The following is a 20348-nucleotide window of genomic DNA, read 5'->3' on the forward strand; positions in this document are numbered from 1 at the left end:
ACCCCCTCTTGCGCTCTCTCTCTCACTCTCTCTCTCTCTCAAATAAATAAATAAATAAAATCTTTAAAAAAAATGTTAAAAAAAAAAAAAGATTTTACTTATTTGACAGAGAGAGACACAGCGAGAGAGGGGACACAAGCAGGGGGAGTGGGAGAGGGAGAAGCAGGCTTCCCGCCCAGCAGGGAGCCCGATGCAGGGCTCGATTCCAGGACCCTGAGACCATGACCTGAGCTGAAGGCAGACACTTAACCAACTGAGCCACCCAGGTGCCCCAGTGCTTGAAGTTTCTTAAAACAGCATGTAATTATAACAAATTTGAGCATATCTCCTAAAATTTAGTTTACCTATTTAGGTATAAGCATAAGCCTTATGCCCTCCATATAACTTCTTTAATTTCCAACTTCCACAATTACAAACTAAGGGTAATTCATATCATGAGTCACAATGCTTGAAACTCTAGAATTCTAGAATTCTATGAAATATAACAAGATTCAGGCCAGCCTCTCTCTAGACTTTTAGATGAGGGATGAATGAACAGAATTTAAATTCCTTTATTTTACATGTTTATGCATGTATGCATGTCTGTATTACTATAAAATAAAAAGATTAATTTCTTGTGCAAAGTCAGGCAATGTATCTGTGATTTATAACAAAATAAATGAAAAATTCTTGGCTTTAGAAATAGGCCTAAGGAGCTGAAGATTGTTTTCTTTGAATATACTAAGTTAAATTGATTAGTATCAATATACTATTGTTAATTTACATAGAATCAGAAGAACTTGGAGGTGTCAAGATACTTAGAAATTAAGATTCTTACATTACAGATGAGGAGACCTCTACTGAAAAGCTAAAGGATTACAGGTTCTGCAGTAAAATGCCTTATATTGTTCGTATTCCAGCTCTGCCACCCATTGTGAAATCAGAGGCAAGATACCTACTTGTCATGCTCTTGGATAGTTTCTTCTTTTTATTTATAAAATGAAGATGATAGTGATATCTACCTGACAGGGTTATTCCAAGAATCAAATGTATCAATATACTTAAAACACTAGAACCATGCCTGGTACGTAAGAATTCAAAAATACTGGGGATTATATTATCTATGGTATTTATTAGTGAATATATCTGTAAACCCGTGAGGGTCAGTAAATAATTATTTACTGAAACTAGGGACTTTCATTAACCCTATGCTCAAAAAGAGTTTCAGAGGATGACAATCACCAAAACCCCCTAGGGCTCCCTCCTGTGATCATCAAGGGATTGTGTTCACTTCTAGGGAACACACATCACAGAGATGATAGCTCCCCAGGTTATCCCCAGAGCAAGACAAGCAGGATATTAGGATATGGACATACTGTCACATCAACAGAGATGGAAAGTTGGGAGTATTCTGCTTTAGGAGGTAACTTTGCAGAATCATAAAAGTAATCTTCAAATATTAGAAAAGTCATCAAATAAATAAATAGAGTTATCTGTTTCTCCACAGGCAAATCTGGCTGCTTACCAGAAAAGAACTTTTTAAGAATCTAAGATTTCTGATGGTAATTAGGCATCTTTCAACATTTTGACATAAAAATAAGATGCCACTTTTCAAATACTAAGGGATGATTATGCTGAATGAATAGTTGGACTAGATGACATTTAAAAAAATCTAAGAATCGCAGAATATTAGAACTTGAAAGGAACTTCAAAGTTATCAGGTCTGATGGCTTAGTTGTCCATTAGAATCACCTGAAGAGCTTTAAAAACAATACTAACCCCATCCAGGATCACTTAAAATCAGAGCTTTCTCGGGGTAAAGCCTATTTTGATTTGCTTTGGGTTGTCTTTATAATTCTCTCAGATGATGCTAACATAGCTACAGCTGAGAAACAGTGCATTAGTTCACAAACGAGAAAATTAGGGCTTACTGCTAGAAAATGGTAGAACTATCATTTGAACTCAGGGATTCTGTTGTGCTATTCTGTTGTTCTGTCTTTGCTTGATCTTAAAAGTCCTTCAGGGGCGCCTGGGTGGCTCAGTTGGTTAAGCGACTGCCTTCAGCTCAGGTCATGATCCTGGAGTCCCGGGATCGAGCCCCACATCGGGCTCTCTGCTCAGCAGGGAGTCTGTTTCTCCCTCTCATCCTCCTCCCTCTCATGCTCTCTGTCTCTCATTCACTCTCTCAAATAAATAAAAAAATCTTAAAAAAAAAAAAAAAGTAGTTGTTAAAAAAAAAAAAAAGTCCTTCAGTGTGAGATTGGGAGAAGGACAAAGCAGTGGGAATCAGGAAATCTGAATCCCTGACGTGGGTCACTGGCAAAAAACAGAAGACTGTTAATTCCAGACCCTAGCATCTGCATCACAGACTATTATCATTACTTGACAGTAATCAGTTTTGCATGTCATTTCAAAATTAGAGGCATCCTGGCAGGTAGGAAAACCATGGCAGTGGGGAACAGAATTAGCTTTACTCCTCTCTATTCTGTTTTTGCCTCACCATATTGACTAGGACTTTGAATAAGTCACTATCTCCCTGAAACCCATTTTCTCATTTGTTAAGAGAGAGGGTTCATCAGAATCATATCACGAGTGACTTTCTAACCCTAATGATCTATGACTAAATAACATCCACATTGTCAGAACCAATATGTTTTACTACATGTAGCTGTTTTTTTCTGGGGACACAATCCACCAGGTGGTACATCTGAATCCACACAGTAATCATCCTATAAAGGGGGTCTACCATATACACTGCACATTAAATTTTGAAAATTCTACTCATTATTGGGTATCTCAATTCCATCATAGGTTAAACCATAACATGAGTAGGTCTGAATGCCAAACTGGTACCTTACTCAGCACCAAAATGAAGACTCATACTAGTTACCAGAACAATGGCTGAACGAAAGGGATATAAACATCACACAGGTAGAAGGGTTGATTATACCTTTAATGAACTGATCATGTTCCAGAAATGGTCTTCTTGGATTGCTAAAAAACAAAGGTAAGCTTTCTAACTACCTCTTCTCTCTCTCAAAAAAAAATAAATAAAAAGTGTTCTGTAAGAAATTCTAGTCATTTTTTCACTAAAATTGTCTTAATATGTTTATAAGACAAAAACAACCATAAGAATGATTTTCTTTTCCTTTTAAGAACCTCTGGCACCTGCCAGAACAACTCGGACAAAAGACTGACTTTTACTTAGTGATTCAGTTAATAAGTAAGTTCAACATTAAAAAATCATTTTGGAAGGCACATATGGAAAAGCAGGAAAAATTCAAGTGGATGAGAATTTAGCGATACATATCTTTAAGAAAGAAAATACTAAGCAATTGAAAAACTCATTTAGATTGAAAACTATGCTCAGCTATAATCGGTAACAGGGAAACATATGATTCTCCCAGCAGAAATAGACTTTAGGCAATAAACAAATCTTTGTGCAAGAAAGAAGACTGGGATATGTAAGGGAAAAAATGGGTGTTCCTATGCTTAATTATTAGTTGTAGGCTCACTGTTGAAATACCATCAGTATTTAAAGAAACCGAGGGCTGGGCAAACCTGGAAAACATCAAATATAAATAGATTTGTTTGAACTCTATGGTGAACCATAAAATTTCCTAAAACATCTGTGTTTTATTATAGGGTTGGAAATGAAGAATAGGATTATGTACTCCAAAATTTATTTTTTAAACTTCTATTTTCATGTGTCTGATAGTTATAGAAAAGAGGTCCATTTTATAAATACTGTCTACTTTTTACTTATTAATAAACATAGTCACAGATTTCTAACTTATCCTATTTTTTAGTAGCAAAAAAAATTAAAACCAAGTATTTTTAATTATATAAGACTAGATGAAATTAACACTATTAGCTATTTTTATTTATTTTTAAGATTTATTTACTTGACAGAGAGCGAGCAAGCGAGCATGAGCAGGAGGAGTGGCAGAGGGAGAAGGAGAAGCAGCGCTTGATCCCAGGACCTGAGCCGAAGGCAGACACTATTAGCTATTTTTAGAACATAGGTTCTTTCCAAAAGAATTTTCAAGATACCACAAATAACGTAACATCAAATCTGGGCTAAGAGACTGCTTGGTAACTTTCTTTTTCCTGAAAACGCTCAGAGAAACAAAACTGCCAGATATTAGATGTCAGCCAAACACTACAGAGCAATGGTGGCAGGCCGGCCTGTAGGAGAGGTCCTCAGGCCACCTCCACAGTGGCTCCCATGTTATTTCTTGGCACCAACTCCATACTCATATAACACGGCCTTGCCTCCTTGTCCTCTGTCCCCAGCTCTGATCTCCAACTGGCCTGATGAACCGGACACTGACCCAGGCTCCAGGCAGACAGCTCCTGCTGTGTTAACTCACCCTGATCACTCCCACACTGCTTTTACTGGCAGTGGGTGTTGGCAACCTACTCACTCCTCAGAATCTGACCTCAGTTCTATCCTTTTTTTTTCCCACTTCACTCCTCCTCCTCAATTCTGACAGCTTGCAGTGACCTTCTCTTGCTACAAAGACAGGAATGCCTTGGTGTTTCATGTGTAAAATTCTCAAGTAGAACACATCATACCTTTAGTCCCATTCTTTTTTTTTTTATGTTATGTTAGTCACCATACAGTACATCAGTAGTTTTTGATGTAGTGATCCATGATTCATTGTTCGCGTATAACACCCAGTGCTCCATGCAGAACTTGCCCTCTTTAATACCCATCACCAGGCTAACCCATCCCCCCACCCCCCTCCCCTCTAGAACCCTCAGTTTGTTTCTCAGAGTCCATAGTCTCTCATGGTTCGTCTCCCCCTACAATTTCCCCCCCTTCATTCTTCCCCTCCTGCTATCTTCTTTTTTTTTTTTAAACATATAATGTATTATTTGTTTCAGAGGTACAGGTCTGTGATTCAACAGTCTTGCACACTTCACAGCGCTCGCCATAGCACATACCCTCCCCAATATCTATCCCATTCTTAAGGGACTCTTTCAGCAATCAAATTACTGCACTCCTAATAAAGCAGGGAAAGTGTCTGAGGGACCCTGAATAAATCTCAATTCCACTTTGAGCCCACCTTTAATAGTTCCTCAGTTTCCTCATCTAAAATTTCAGGGACATCAGACTAGATAACCTTTTAAAACTACCTCCAGCTCTAATAAAATTGCCCATGTATTCCTAATCTCAATGAAATGGCACCACCAGCCATCCAGAATCCTCTCTCACTCATCCCCAAATCCAAATGAACAAATCATTCCCTCTATTTCTGCCACTTGGTCTACTATTCCTCCTAATTTTGCTTAAACATTGCTTCAGCCTCCTCTATGGAGCCAATCTTAACCTTCCCACTCCTTCTAGCTCCCTCAGGGTTCAGTACATCTGCTTCAGGGCTCTCCCAGTGTCTTCAATTATTCTGCTGAGTATGAGCTTATCCTCCAGAAAGATGTTCTGGCACACAGTCAACAATGAATGAAAGAATGAGATAACGAAAGAAAACTTACAATAAGAATTTTCAGATCCAAATATACGAAAGGGACTTACGTAATATATTTTTCAAAATTTTTTCTCATTTTTAAAATTTGACTGAAGTAATATTTTCTGCTATCTGTCTTTTAACTATTAGAAAACAAAGCACTGAGCAAGAAGTAGACTAGAACAAGTAAGGTAGGATGGAAAGGTACTAGTTATGAGCCAGAGGATGTGCTAAACATTTTGATATACATGATCTAATTTAATTCTTGTAACAACTGTTCAAGGGGATATAATGTTATCTCCATTTTACAGTTATAGAAAGGATCTTCAGAAAACTTCAATCATTTGCCCAATGTCACAAAGCCAGTGAGTGGCAGGGTCAGAACTACACCCAAGATGATGTGACTCCAGAAGTCCATTGCTCTTTCCCTAGACTTGTCACTATCATGATCCCACCTTCATAGCACTGGCTCACATGAGCTGTGCCCACTACACCTAGCTGAATTTATCTCAGATTAAAGTATTTACGAAAACGTGGGGAAACCCTACTGACATTCCAGCTGTGCTATTCACGTACGGACTCTACATTTATATGTGTCCACTAGCTATATATACCAGTACCTTTAAAATGTAATATTGTAAAACCCAATCTGGTGCTAAGATGATCTACCAGTCAGTACCTTATCCACAAGCACACTGCATTTGGGGATGCCCTCTCTTATCTACGTTAAGCTCCCCAGAGATTGCAATATAGTAATATGGGCTTCAGTGCACTGCATCTAATTTTATCATAAAAGAAACATTCTCTGCCATCCAGTTACCATGGATGAAACAGTGACTGTTGCAAACAGAAGAAAAAAGCAGGTGGAGTCCTGAAGGAAAAGTGAAAAGTAAATGAAATCTAAAAGATTTTTAAAATAGCAGGTCAACCAATATTGTATATTTGAACAAAAATGTTTAACAAAACCAGGAGGAAAGAGTGTAAAAACATTACCAAGAGTCAAATGAGGAAAATATGCTTTCAATATTTTCACTTTTTTCCCTTGGAAAGCTTTAGTGATTCAAATTTGAGAGACCTATTATAGGGAAGATATTTAAAAAGGAATTACAAATGCAAAAGAACAGAAGAGCATTTTACCTTTTATTCTAATTTCTAGAAATAGTCTTCCCATATCCCTGGAATATACTTATTTTTAAGATTTCATCCTAATTCCACCCTGTGATCCTTTTAGAAATCCAGTACAGTCTAAAACTACAAAGACAGATGTACCCGAATCTGCTGCATAGACTTGTACAGATCAGAGTGGTCAAGCATAGAGCCCTAGCACTATAAAGAACTTCAAAACATCACAGGTACTGAAGCAAGAATGAAGGAAAAAAAAACAAAACAAACAAGAAACACAAACCTTTTTAACCACAAAAAAGTTGATGTCATATCCAAAATATGAATTAAGGATATTCTTCAAAAATGTGAAAATGTGTAGTTATTTACAGGTTATATACATGTATATTCTATCGATGCTGTATACAAATATAAATGGCTTTTGCTATTGTATCAGTGAATTCTGGCTTACACTGTAACTCAGGTGGGCCACCACTATCTAAGGATCAAAAAGCAATTCATACCTATCCTATTTTTAACTATAAGCCTAGAGATTATATCATTTTGGTGCTCTCCTCCAGAGTTTAATCATTCTAATAAAAATTACCAGAACTACTTATTTCTGGCTAAATTCTACAATTTAGGCCTTTTGGGTTAGATCCCATGAAGACAAAAAGGTGGTCACATTCATCCTCACAATAACCTTCCACAGCCTAGAATAATCAGCTAGAGCATTAAGTTCTTCATTTTCCAAGTCAAGAACCTTGTTGCGGGGTATTAGATACTGACTAGCCAAGAACAGAGTCAAACCTCTTCTACTTTCCACTATAAGAGAATACAAGTCATATGATCTTGAAGACTCATCTAGAATTACTAACCAATTCCTTCAGCCTTAGAGATAGTTTCCATTTCTATTAATAATTATTTCTATTTAATAATTTTTATTTAATAATTATTAATAGCAGGCTTCTTTTAAAAGCTGCTGTATACACTTGTCTAATTGTACACTTTATGGAAAATACATTTTTAAAGTTTAACTTAGAAAGTGCAAGTTCCCTAATTTGCCAACTGCCCCTAACACCACCACCATTAATGCATTAGTATCTGATCTTTAAGATTCATACATATGTTTTTTAATAGACTTTATTTTTTCTTTAAAGATTTTATTTACTTATTTAGAGAGAGAGAGAGAGCGTGCATGAGCAGAGGGAGGGGCAGAGGGAGAGAAAGAATCTCAAGCAGACTCAGTGCTGAGTGCAGAGTCTGACACGGGACTCAATCCCATGACCTCAAGACCATGATTTGGGCTGAAATCAAGAGTCGGATGCTTACCGATTCTTGGTCTAGCCACCCAGGTGCCCCACAATTTTTTTTTTTAACAGAAATGGCATCATTTGATTCTTAATGTTATTTTGGTTTCTTTTTCCCATTTATTCCTAGAAAATAAAAGTCCTAATATTTTATCAATATTATGTACTAAGTATTATTAGCACAAGCTTTACAAGGATTGTCACATTTAATCTTCATAACCAGTCCATGTACTTATGTACATACTATTACTATTCCCAATCTACAGATGAGGAAACTGGTGAACCGAGAGAAGAGAATAATCTGCCCAAGGTCACAGAATCAGTTTTAAGTACTGAGGAGGGGATGAAAATCCACATAGCCTGAATGAAACTGTACACTCTCAACTCTTCATGATGACATACATATCAGTACACATAACGCTATGTGGTTCTTTTTAATAACTATATTAATTATATGAGTATAACATGATTTACTTAATCCCTTACCAATGGACAACTGCATTATTTTCAATTTCTTGCTTTTGTAAACAATGCTGCAATTAATGTCCTTGTACACACATCTTTGTACATTTAAGTACCCAGCATCTTCTCTTTTTCTATTGAAATAATTCTAGACTTACAAAATAGTTGTACAAATAGTACAGAGAGTTCCTGTATACCCTTTAACCAGCCTTCTCCTAATGTTAACTTATAAAACTATACTATAATGACCAAAACCAGGACATTAACATTGGTATGGTATTATTAACTAAACTATAGACCTTATTTGAATTTCACAGGTTTTTCCATTACTGTCTTTTTTCTATTCCAGGACACTATCCAGGATCCTATGATCCACTTGGTAGTTCTGTTTTCTTTGTCTCCTCTAATCTGTGATAGTTCTGTCTTCCATGACCTTGACACTTCTGAAAAGAACTGGTTATTCTGTGGAATATTCCTCAGTTTGAGTTTGCTTGATGTTTTCTCATGTTTACACTGAAGTTAGGCATTTTTCAATGGATATTTATTTTGTTCTATGGGGTATAATCTAATATTATCGTTTCCTTGCTCAAATTATTCTAGCTTTGACCTTGGGAGTCTCTCCAGGTTGGCCCAGTTATTTTGGCATGCCCCTGAGATGTTCTAGGCTCCCCTTATTTTCCCTGTCCCAGGTCTAGAGTTAAACACTTCTCCAAGGAGCCCTGGTTCTTTTTACTGGTGAATAATTAGAAACCAAGGTCTGGATCCTAGGAAGGTCACTGCTTCTGGATCCTCTCAGCAGGCAGAACTAGGAAATATCTGTATGCATACTAACCCAGCACATACACACCCAGCTACATTTCTGTGTCTGTACATTAAAAACTATAAATTTATACTGATAACTCTAATTCCAATCTAACACCCAAAGGGTTTAACCTTACCCTTTCCCTAAATTGTAATGTCTTTCTCCTATAGAGAGAAACCTGTCTCTTATCATCTACAGTTTATTTGCTTATTTGTTTAATCCTAGTAATAGTTTCAGAACTGCCAGCTCATAGCCTCCTTTGCTCATAGGAAATAACGTGAAGTTTATAAACACACCAATTTTTTAATGTTAAAAAGGGCTTCTCAAAAGCAAATATTGCCAAATAATTCTCTATTTCTTAATAATAATAATGTAAAACACATCATAAATCAGAGTTTGGCCTTTTCACAAAAATATATGTGGGTACCTGCAAAAGTACTGACACCATTTACTGGAGGTTAACAGCACTGGAAAAATCCTTACAGTAAGCTTAATTAAAAATATTATAAACAAGGAAAATACAGGAACATAAGAACTTGAAGAAGTTACCTAAGAGAGTTTCTAAAGGTTTAGTTTTCAGGTATCTTTAATTCAATTTTTCCTATTTTAAAAAAATGTAACTGATGTAGTAGACAGGCAAAAAAATATATATACTCTCAAAGTCAGTAGCATTATGGAAATACGAAGAGAAAGAAATAAGTGAAAGCAACTGCAATGTCTTAGAACTACTGGAAAATATACCTTAGCATATAAAAGTGGGAAAATGAATGGAAAAAGATGAAATCAGAAAAGAGTTCTCAGTAATTCTGAATATGAAAGCATGGGGTTTTAATCAAAACACCAGCAGAGATCCTGGCAGGTTGGTGACAAGAAAAAGACTGCAACATGGTGAAGAAAGCAGTGCTTCCTTTGCAGGTGCTAAATAGCTAAATTAACTACTGTATGAATAACTTATATACTATTTACTCAGAATGCAGAAAGCAACTCCAAGAAAAAGCTATTTCTCCTCTCAACGCTAGTAAAAAATGAGACAGAAGAAGAATGGGTGTCCTTTAGCAGGACTCCAATCATCATGACCACCACTTGAGTTTTGGGTGGAGGTTGGAAAGAGAAGGAAAGAAGACAGACACTGGCAAGAGCTAGGAAGAAAAGTCTGGAAAGACTCCAGAATGCTTAGTATGCACCAGAAGGTTACAGAGCTAGCTGTGCTGGTCTTATTATTCTAGCTTTTATGTACACATCCTTCAGAAGGCTGAATAAAAATGACCATAGGCAGTTACATCCTTTGTATTTTTAAAAGGTTGGCAGGAAGTATTCTAAGACTTTTTATATAGATGAGTGTGTTTCAACATAAAAATGTATACACAATCTTTTTAAAAAACATAAATAGGGGCACCTGGGTGACTCAGTTAAGTGTCTGACTCTCGATTTCAGCTCAGGTCATGATCTCAGTGTTGTGAAATCGAGCCCCAAGTTGGGCTCCATGCTGGGCATGAAGTCTGCTTACGATACTCTCTCCCTCTGCCCCTCACCACCCCCATAAATAAATGAATGAATGAATGAATAAAGGTAAAAAGAAGATAACTGGTACAAAGAACTTAATGCTTATAAAAAGGATTTTTCCTTTATGTGAAATTACTATAAAAAAAAAATCAGTGGATAATGCTGCAGTTTTTAGATAGATGCCACAGGGCCACGGCATCTCTACACAGAAGCTGCAATTGTACTCATGTTTTATCATCCACCTATAGCAGAATAAAAAGTCTACTAAAAACGGTCAAGAGTTAAGTATTGTGGGGAAATATAAAGGAAGAGTGGCTTACTTTCATGGAAGGCCACAATCCCCAGGTTTTCCTCAGTAGATTTGGAGTTCTAAAAGTTTAGAAATACGTAAATAATTTTTTAGACTTTCATATGTAAATCTACGGGGTTCTAACAAAAAAGTTGACACAAAAGTCACATTACAAAATTGCCCAGTCCTTTTAAAAATGGTATTTCTACACGTTAGATGTGTAACTTTTTGACATTCCTCCTATTTTACTCTAATCTAAAAAAAATCTGACTTTATGCTATAGTGGTTCAAATAACTCACTGTAAATAACCAATACACATGGATTGCATTCATGGGATAAGGGCTGTTCTAAGTGCATCACACATTGTCACCTTTCCTTTCTCCACACTGGCACTTCAACTATTACCCCCATCCAGAATTCTCACTCCTATTCTAGCTCCATAGACTCCATAAGAACCACCTTTTAAATGACAACTAAATTCCACTTCCTCAAAGGAGGTTTTCCAATGCTCCCTAGTTGGAAGTCATTTCTCATTATTCCACAGCATTTTATAGGTAATTCTCTACTGTAGACAGAATTCTAAACATGCTTACTTCTCATTCCCTAGGTACTCCTGGGAAGGAACTCTGCAGACAGAATTAAAGTTATTAATCAGTTGACCTTAATACAGGAAGATTATTCTGGATTATCTGGGTGGGCCCAATTTAATTCTACGAGCCCTCCAAAACATAAGAGGAAGACAGAACAGTTACTCAGGAGATGTTCACCGCCCCCCCCCCCCAAAAAAAAAGCAGAGGAGAGATGAAGCAGAAGGGAGGTCAGAGAGATTATGAGGAGTGAGAAGGACTTGAGCCATCGGTGTTGGGTGTAAAGATGGAGAAAGGGGACCAGAAGCCAAGGAATGCAGATGGCTTCTAAAAGATGAGAATGACCACTGGCCAACAGGCAACAAGGAAATGAGGACCTCAGTCCTACAACCACATGGAACTGATTTCTGCCTGAATGAGTTTGGGAATGAATTCACCCTCAGTGCTTTCAGAAAGAGAGGTAAGCCTGCCTGTACCTTGACTTTGGTTTTGTGAGACCTGGAGCAGAAAATTCAGTCAACCCAAACCTGTGACCTACAAAACAGTAAGATAATCAATCTGTGTTGTTTTAAACTGCTGTGTTTACAGTAATTTTTTACAAGAGCAATAGAAAACTAGTATGTTTTCTTTTGTACTTTATCCTACTCAATATTCCTTCATATCTCAGTGGATAACAGAAACATCTGAGGAGCTTTTAAAAATGCACATGGACCCAGAGATTTGAAATCGATGACAGGGAGGAGAGGAAAGCTGGGAGAAGACATCAAGATTTTGTTTACAGCTCCACAAGTGACATTTTCCTCAACTTTTTTTTTTTTTTTTAATATTAGCATTACCACAGAAAGTTCCTGCCTGCCCATTCCTAGGATATTCCCACTCTCACATCCCCAATTTTTTTTTTAATCCACCATAGAAGAGTTTTGCTTATAGCAGAACTTCATATATAACCATGCATTGCATACATTTGTTTATAAAGTTTCTTTCATTCGTGATGTGTGAATTGGTAGGCCATTCCTTTTTACTGAATACTACACTGTATACCACAGTTTATCCATTCACCTGTTAACAGACATTTGGGTTGTTACCAATTTGGGGCTATTATGAATAAGGTTGCTACAAATATTTTTGTAACACAGGTTTTCATTTATCTTGAATTGCTGGATCATAGGGTAAGTGTATGTTTAGTTTTATAAGAAAGTTCAAGACCTTACTTCAAAGAGTCTATACTATTTTAATAGTTTCCACCTAAGTGAGAATACATTAGTTGCCTATTATTTCTCCTCTCACCTCAAATGATTTTAATGTGTAGCCAGAGCTGCAAACCACTATGTTAAAAATTCCTTCAGGGCAAGATACATGTCTCACTCATCTTTGCTTTCCCTAATATATTTAGCACAGTCTTTACCAAAGCAGAAACTCATGAATCCTATCAAATTTCATCTTAATCCAGTTTTTTACTTTTGCCATACATGACAAATCTATTAAGTATGCCTTTTATTTTATTTATTTATTTTTTTTTAAAGATTTTTTATTTATTTATTTGAGAGAGAGAGAGAATGAGAGACAGAGAGCATGAGAGGGAGGAGGGTCAGAGGGAGAAGCAGACTCCCCGCCAAGCAGGGAGCCCGATGTGGGACTCGATCCCGGGACTCCAGGATCATGACCTGAGCCGAAGGCAGTCGCTTAACCAACTGAGCCACCCAGGTGCCCAAGTATGCCTTTTATACCTAACCACAATTACTGTATAATTTTGAGTAAAGCATTTCATGCTTTATAATCATGGGTCCAATATTTGTTTTCCCTACCAAATTCTGAGCTCCATGAAGGCGTAACCTGTATCTGTGTTATTTAAGGGCTGCACCCCAGAATCCAGCAGAGACTGGCCCATAGCAGGACCTCAATGAATGAACAATATGCTTTGGGGAAAGAAAAAACTCTTTCTCCTAAGTATTTTGTGTGTTTATTTAAATCAAAACAAGGCACAAGTCTCTACTCTAGGAGGGTCCTAGGTCTATAGGTTCTCAATATTTGGGGGACCAAAGATCCCTCTGACAATCTGATTAAAACTATATGGGTCCCCTTGCTCTCTATCACACACACACACACAAAAGATGGAATTATGTATACACTCACAGAGATTCACAATTCTGCATGTAGTGTCAAGGTGATCACATAATGCTCACAAAGCCAATCCATGGACAGAAATCACTGCACTGTGTTTTACATAAAACTGCAATAATTTCTTTCACAAGTATTTGTTGACTTTCTGATTTGTCCTAGAATTACACTAGGTATAAAGATACTGTAACCAATAAGACACAGTCTCTGCCCTCAAGAACAGGGTCAGGGAAAACAAAACAAAAATGAACTATTGGGACTTCATCAGGATAAAAAGCTTTTACACAACAAAAGAAACAATCAACAAAACTAAAACGCAACCTAGAAAATGGGAGAAGATATTTGCAAATGACATATTAGATAAAGGACTAGTATCCAAGATATACAAAGAACTTATCAAACTCAACACCCAAAAAACCCCCCATAAAATCCAGTCAAGAAATGGACAGAAAACATGAACAGACATTTCTCCAAAGAAGACATACAAATGGCCAACAGACACATGAAAAAATGCTCAACGTCACTCATTATCAGGGAAATAAAAAAACAATGAGATACTATCTCACACCGGGCAAAATGGCTAAAATTAACAACTCAGGAAACAACAGATGTTGGCAAGGATGTGAAGAAAGGGGAACCCTCTTACACTATTGGTAGGAATGCAAACTGGTGCAGCCTCTCCTCAAAACAGTATGGAGGTTCCTCGAAAAGTGAAAAATAGAGCTACCCTATGACCCAGCAACTGGGTATTAATCCAAAGGATATACACACAGTGATTCAAAGGGGCACATGCACCCCAATGTTTATAGCAGCAATGTCCACAGTTGCCAAAATATGGAAAGAGCCCAAATGTGCATTGACAGATGAATGGATAAAGAAGATGTGGTATATATATGCAATGGAATATTACTTAGCCATCAAAAAAATGAAATCTTGCCATTTGCAGCAATGTGGATGGAACCGGAAGGTATTATGCTAAGCTAAATAAGTCAGTCAGAGAAAGACAAATACCATATGATTTCACTCATGTGTGGAATTTAAAAACAAAACAGATGAAAATAGGGGAAAGGAAGGAAAAATAAGATAAAAACAGAGAGGGAGGCAAACCATTAAGAGACTCTTAACTATTTGGAACAAACTGAAGGTTGCTGGAGGAGAGGTGGGTGGGGGGATGGGGTAACCGGTTGATGGGCATGAAGGAGGGCACTTGATGGAATGAGCCCTGGGTGTTAAATGCAACTGATGAATCACTAAATTCTACCCCTGAAACTCATAATACACTATACGTTAACTAAATTAAATTAAAAAAAAAAAAAAAAGAATAGGGTCAGGGAAAATGGATAAGGAAATGTCACACACACTGGAATATTACACAGTCATAAAAATGATGACATCATGCCATTTGATACAACATGGATCTAGAAAGTACTATGCTAAAAGCGAAATAAGCCAGTAAAAGAAAGACAAACACCATACGATTTCACTCACATGTGGAATTTAAGAAACAAAACAAATGAACAAGGGGAGAAAAGAGACAAATCAAAAAACAGATTCTTAACTACAGAGAACAATCAGATGGTTACGAGAGGGAAAGTGGGAGGGATGGGTGAGTTAGGTGAAGAGGATTAAGAATACACTTATCTTGATGAGCACTGAGTAATATATGGAACTGCTGAATTACTATATTGTACACGTGAAACTAATGTAACACTGTATGTACATTAACTACACTGGAATTAAAATTTTTAAAAAATGAATAAATAAACAAAAACAAGACTCAGAACTATAAATACAGAGAACCAACTGATGGTTGCCAGATGGAGAAGGGTGTGAGGTTGGGTAAAATGGGTGAAAAGGAGAGGAATAACTAAGCCACAGGAATAAAAAGCAGAACATAAGGAACACAGTCAAGGATACTTTAATACCAATGAAATGGGTCAGATGGTAGCTATACTTGGGGTGAACATAGCATAATGTATAAACATGTCAAATCACTAAATTGTACACTTGATAATAATGTAACATTGTATGTCAACTATACTAAAAAAAAAAGAGTCAAAGAAAAGGTCATACACAAGCAATGAGCTATATCATCTAATAAAAATTCAGATATTCTCAAAATCCATAACTCTTTTCAAATATGTCTTTTTTTGCCTAAGTTTATAACATATGACTAACGACCTGAAATGCAAACAACCCTTCAAGGTAATATTTTAGGTACACAGATCTGTCTTTGATTTATGTTTCTACAAGTGAAAGAAAACAACGTATCTATGTTGCGTTCTTAAAGAATAACTGCTTCTGATTGCTTCTAGAATTAAGCAACTACATGGTAAATTGACTTGCCTAGGATTAAGTACTGACTTCCCTTAGTGCTCTTCTTCAAATGGCAGTGTGTTGAAATGAACATATTAGTTCATTTATCTGAAAGTATCAGAATCTTCAACAGGTAGCTGAGATGATGAGGGAGAACTGCAGGAATGTATAGCAGTCAAGAGGAAAGTTTGTGTACCGACATCATCCAGGAAACACTTCCTTGTGAAGTCTGGGAAAATGCTGTTTCCTGCTGTTTCTGAGAAATCAACATTACAGCACAAAAACTATATGCTATCTGTGAAAAGTTTGAGGGAAGGGTAAATGTTAGAACTACTAAAATAAACAAAAAGCTTTAAATTAACAACAAAAAAAATCCAACATTGACAGGGAATGGAGTTAAAAAATGAGTAGAGAAATGAATTATTCTACAATAGTGGATTTTCTGATGTAAGCTAATTTCTTTAAATGCCAAAATCTTTATAAAATAGTTTCGTTGGCAATCTTTCCAAATCTACTTCACACTGTCTCCTTAAACTAAATAAGCATAATGCAACATTTCTGATGATTCATTAAGTACAGCCATTACTCTGACGTGCCATATAATAGAGCCAATTCTCTAAGCACCTACTTGACTACCTAGACTTGCCTGTCCTTTGTCAAAACAACTCCAGCTGTTCCATTTGGAGACCCAGTGCTCTTTAAGGTTTCCTTTTCTCTCCACCTCCTTATCAAATCACTTCTTGCTAATGTCCAAATAGCTAACAGCACTCCCTCCAACTTCATCCTTCTAATTCATGGCTAACTGAGAAAATAACAAAATTAAGTTAAATTTTCAACTAAAAAATTTAAGTAACAACCGAGATACTTGTGTTTTATGAGGTTTGTTTTAGAAAAATCAATTGAATGTGGCTATTACTTTGCCAGTTAAGAGCTGGCTCCGACTGGCAGTTGCCCAGCCAGGCCATAGTTCGAAGCAGCTGTTTGTTTATCAGTATCCGCCCGTGTCTGCGTGGCCATTTGCTTAGGATATGCCCAGAAAGGAGATTAGGGCAAAAATTTTGAAGTAAAAGTTGTGGTTGTTATTAAAAATAGGCCACAAGTCAGGGTGAGTAACATTTTAAGGTTTGTTACACAGACGCTATAACATCCATTTATTCTGGCTGTTCGGAGTTCTTATTTTAATTTTGTGTTTTCAACTTTCTGAGTCTTTTTCAGACAACTGACCTTTACATGAGTATACAATTAATACAACCACAAAAATTGTTTTCCTTTACGACATTTTTACTGTACAGCTAAAAATGCCTTTAAATTAAAATTTGTTTCATTGTATCCTTAATGGATAGGTAAACACTGTGTTTAGAATACATATTTGCTGATAGTTCATTTACATTGGATTGCAGCCCTCTTGAAAAAAAAAAAGCACATCACTCCTAAGGAACCCATCCCCATGTGGTAGATCATAAGCAAAAGGAGGATGGCTTAAATTCACATGTGACCCATGACATTCATATCACATGTTCAAACTTGAGTGAAAGGAGCAGCAACCTTGACGGATTATGCTTTAAAACATCTCTAAACATACAAACAATCTCACTTCCATAGATACAGCTGAATATGAAATTCTGTAGCACACCTTCATGATCAAATTAAAAATAGAATCTCTCTGGGAATCATTAATATTCCATTAAAGTGCCCTCACTGATTATGACCTCCCCTACTCAAACTTCTTTCTTTTTTCTTCTTCTTCTTCTTTTTTTTTGGTTAAAAATCTGTTTGTACTCTTTAAGCAGCATCTGTTCTGCCAAAATGTTCTACCAGGCTTTTTTTTGATAATTTTTTTTTTTAAAAGCATGAAGATGATTTGTGGATATTCAGCTACTTCAAAGTATTATCCTCATTACCGTCGCCATGTTTCATTCAAGGTCTGTACCATACGAAAGGGAGCATCATTATTCAGCCCATGACGACGAGCACATGACTGGAAGCAAAGCATGCTTCTAGATCTCCATGGGGAAAGCAGAAGCAGAAACACACCACGAACCGTTCATCACAACTCAGCTTGATTCATTTTACTGAAAAAAGCAACATTCCATATTTTAAACAAGAACCTTTAGAGCTCTTCTCTTAAAAAGCTTGCTAACACAGCTTTTCTCTTTAAAAGCTATCCTGCTTTTGTATCAGGATAAGCATCTAAGCCCTTTTCCTCCATAGATACTGTTGCTACCAGGTTTCCATGACCTTCTCTCTGAGAGAACTCACCTACTCTAGGCAACAGTTGATGCTCTTTTTTTAGCTACACTTAAATACCACCCATAAGTTCCTATTTTCAACTATATACTCCGAATATAACTCAGATCAAGTATTTTTGAGAATTCACTTCAAGCTTTTCATTTATAAATCTTCAGTCTGGATCTCCCCAAAATGAAACTATTATGCAACCAATAACTAACCTTCTACCCTATACATTTCTATGACACTTCTCACTGGCTCCTTTTGCCTTATTTCCCATTGCTTCTTTCCTGCTTTTATGTAAATATATTTTGAAATGGTTACTTCCCCTCTAAATATTTAAATAACAGGTGGCCATCACCCAAAGTTCCTGTGTTTCCTCCTATATGTAATGAGAAATGAAGGATTATCAACCACCCAGGTTAGAAATAGAACACAGAATGGACTAAAGGTAAAAATGTGGCTTTTCTGTTAAAATCAAGAATAGAGATTCATAGGAAACTCAGAAGAAATAAAACTTACAGAATAATTTAAGACCAAACTTAAACTGGTCCTGGAATCCTGAAGAACCTTTGAGGAAGCAAATTAGTTCTCCTCTTTGAAGATCCCAAAATAATCCTGGGATATTAATGGATATATGAATTATTTGAAGTGATTAAAAATTCCAGGGGAAAAAAGAAAGGTTGCTAGATGTCCACCTGCTCTCTTATATTTTCTCCAAACAGTCCTAGGTAAGAAGGCTCAGATCTCCAATCTTGCAGTTTCAAAGATCCAAACCAAATATAAGATATAAAAGCATGGCAAGAGGGAAGTTCTAACCAAGGTTCATTTTCATGTGCCTCCACAAATGGAACAAACGCTTGTGGAAAATTTTGACGGCCATTCTTTGGAATCAACAGTCTTTGGAAAGAAAGGAAGCCATAAATGATGAGGGTTAAAAATCTTACCACAAAAGGAGGAAATGCTCAAGCTCAAGGTCACAGATGGTCTGTTTGAAAGAGCAAGAAGATGTGCATGGTTATGCTAAAAAAGGATGGGCGATAGAGATCTTATGAATAAAAGCTAATCCCACTTAGACCTTGTACTTATAAAACACCTTAGACCCAAACCCTGCAGGAAGGGATGGAGGCCCTTCCCAATCCACTTCAAGCTAGGTAAAGAATAAAATATTAAAAATAAAAAGTTACAATAGCTAACACATACAGCATTTATTACATGCTAGGACTCTAAGGGCTTTATAGGTTAACTCCTTCAATTATTAAAATAACTGATGAGGTGGGTACTAATAAGATCTCCCTTTTCACAGATCCGGAAATCAAGAGACAAAGTTTCAGTGAATTTGCTTACAATCTCTCAGCTACTAAGAGGGGGGCGCTGGGATTAGAACCCAATCAACATAGCTCCCAAGTCCACAAGCATAATCACCACACTACAGTGTCTCTCAGAAAATTTAGCCTCCAACCCAGACCTGGCCCACGTTTTACATTCTCATCCCTGTCTATTCATGTACTTAATTCTTTTATTACTTATTATAAAATCTTAGGAATGTCTTATTAAGTCTATGAGAACCAAAAGCAGAACCTCCCGTACCCTCCTTTTCCACAATGTCCCTCAAGGATGCTTAAGCACAAACCACAACCAAGTGTTGGGATGGGCAGTCCCTATCCAGCATGAAACATGCCAGATGGCTTGGTGTATTTTGTTAAATGAATTGCTGTCCTGATTTAGTGAAAGGTACTTATGACAGAGAACATTAATGTTTATGGGTGGGAAAGGTGGTAGGAAATGAAATAAATAATAATCTAACTAAAAAACAAAATAAGTCTACTACTAAAACCGCACCTAAAGTTCAAAGGCCTCTCTCAAACATCACATCCTCACAGCCAGACTTCAACTTTAAAGAACCTAAGTAATATTCTATCACTGGTTGTCCTTTGGTCTCCAACTAATTCTACTTAGATGATACCTTCTACTGTAGGCATCTAGAATTTATACTCAAAGCAACTTGTGGGAGAAACATTCTTATTCGCACAAAGCACTCATTTATCTGTTAGGTCATCAGCTCAAAAGGGACACTGCAGGGACGCCTGGGTGGCAAAGTCAGTTAGGCATCTGCCTTCAGCTCAGGTCATGATCCTGGCTGGGATCGAGTCCCGCATCAGGCTCCCCCTGTTCTGTGGCGA

The 20348-nt window shown here is 36.9% G+C and overlaps 1 protein-coding gene across 5 annotated transcripts in view; it reads right to left on the minus strand.

Annotated features, from left to right (window-relative positions):
• The window catches only part of PSD3 (pleckstrin and Sec7 domain containing 3), a 575226-nt gene that overhangs the window by 146443 nt on the left and 408435 nt on the right, over positions 1–20348 (minus strand). The gene's annotated exons all lie outside the window — the stretch shown is intronic.

This window comes from Mirounga angustirostris, unplaced genomic scaffold (genome assembly GCF_029215605.1).
Source record: "Mirounga angustirostris isolate CCGP_5_RB_7025 unplaced genomic scaffold, mMirAng1.0.hap1 SCAF_2, whole genome shotgun sequence".
NCBI classification, from domain to species: domain Eukaryota; kingdom Metazoa; phylum Chordata; class Mammalia; order Carnivora; family Phocidae; genus Mirounga; species Mirounga angustirostris.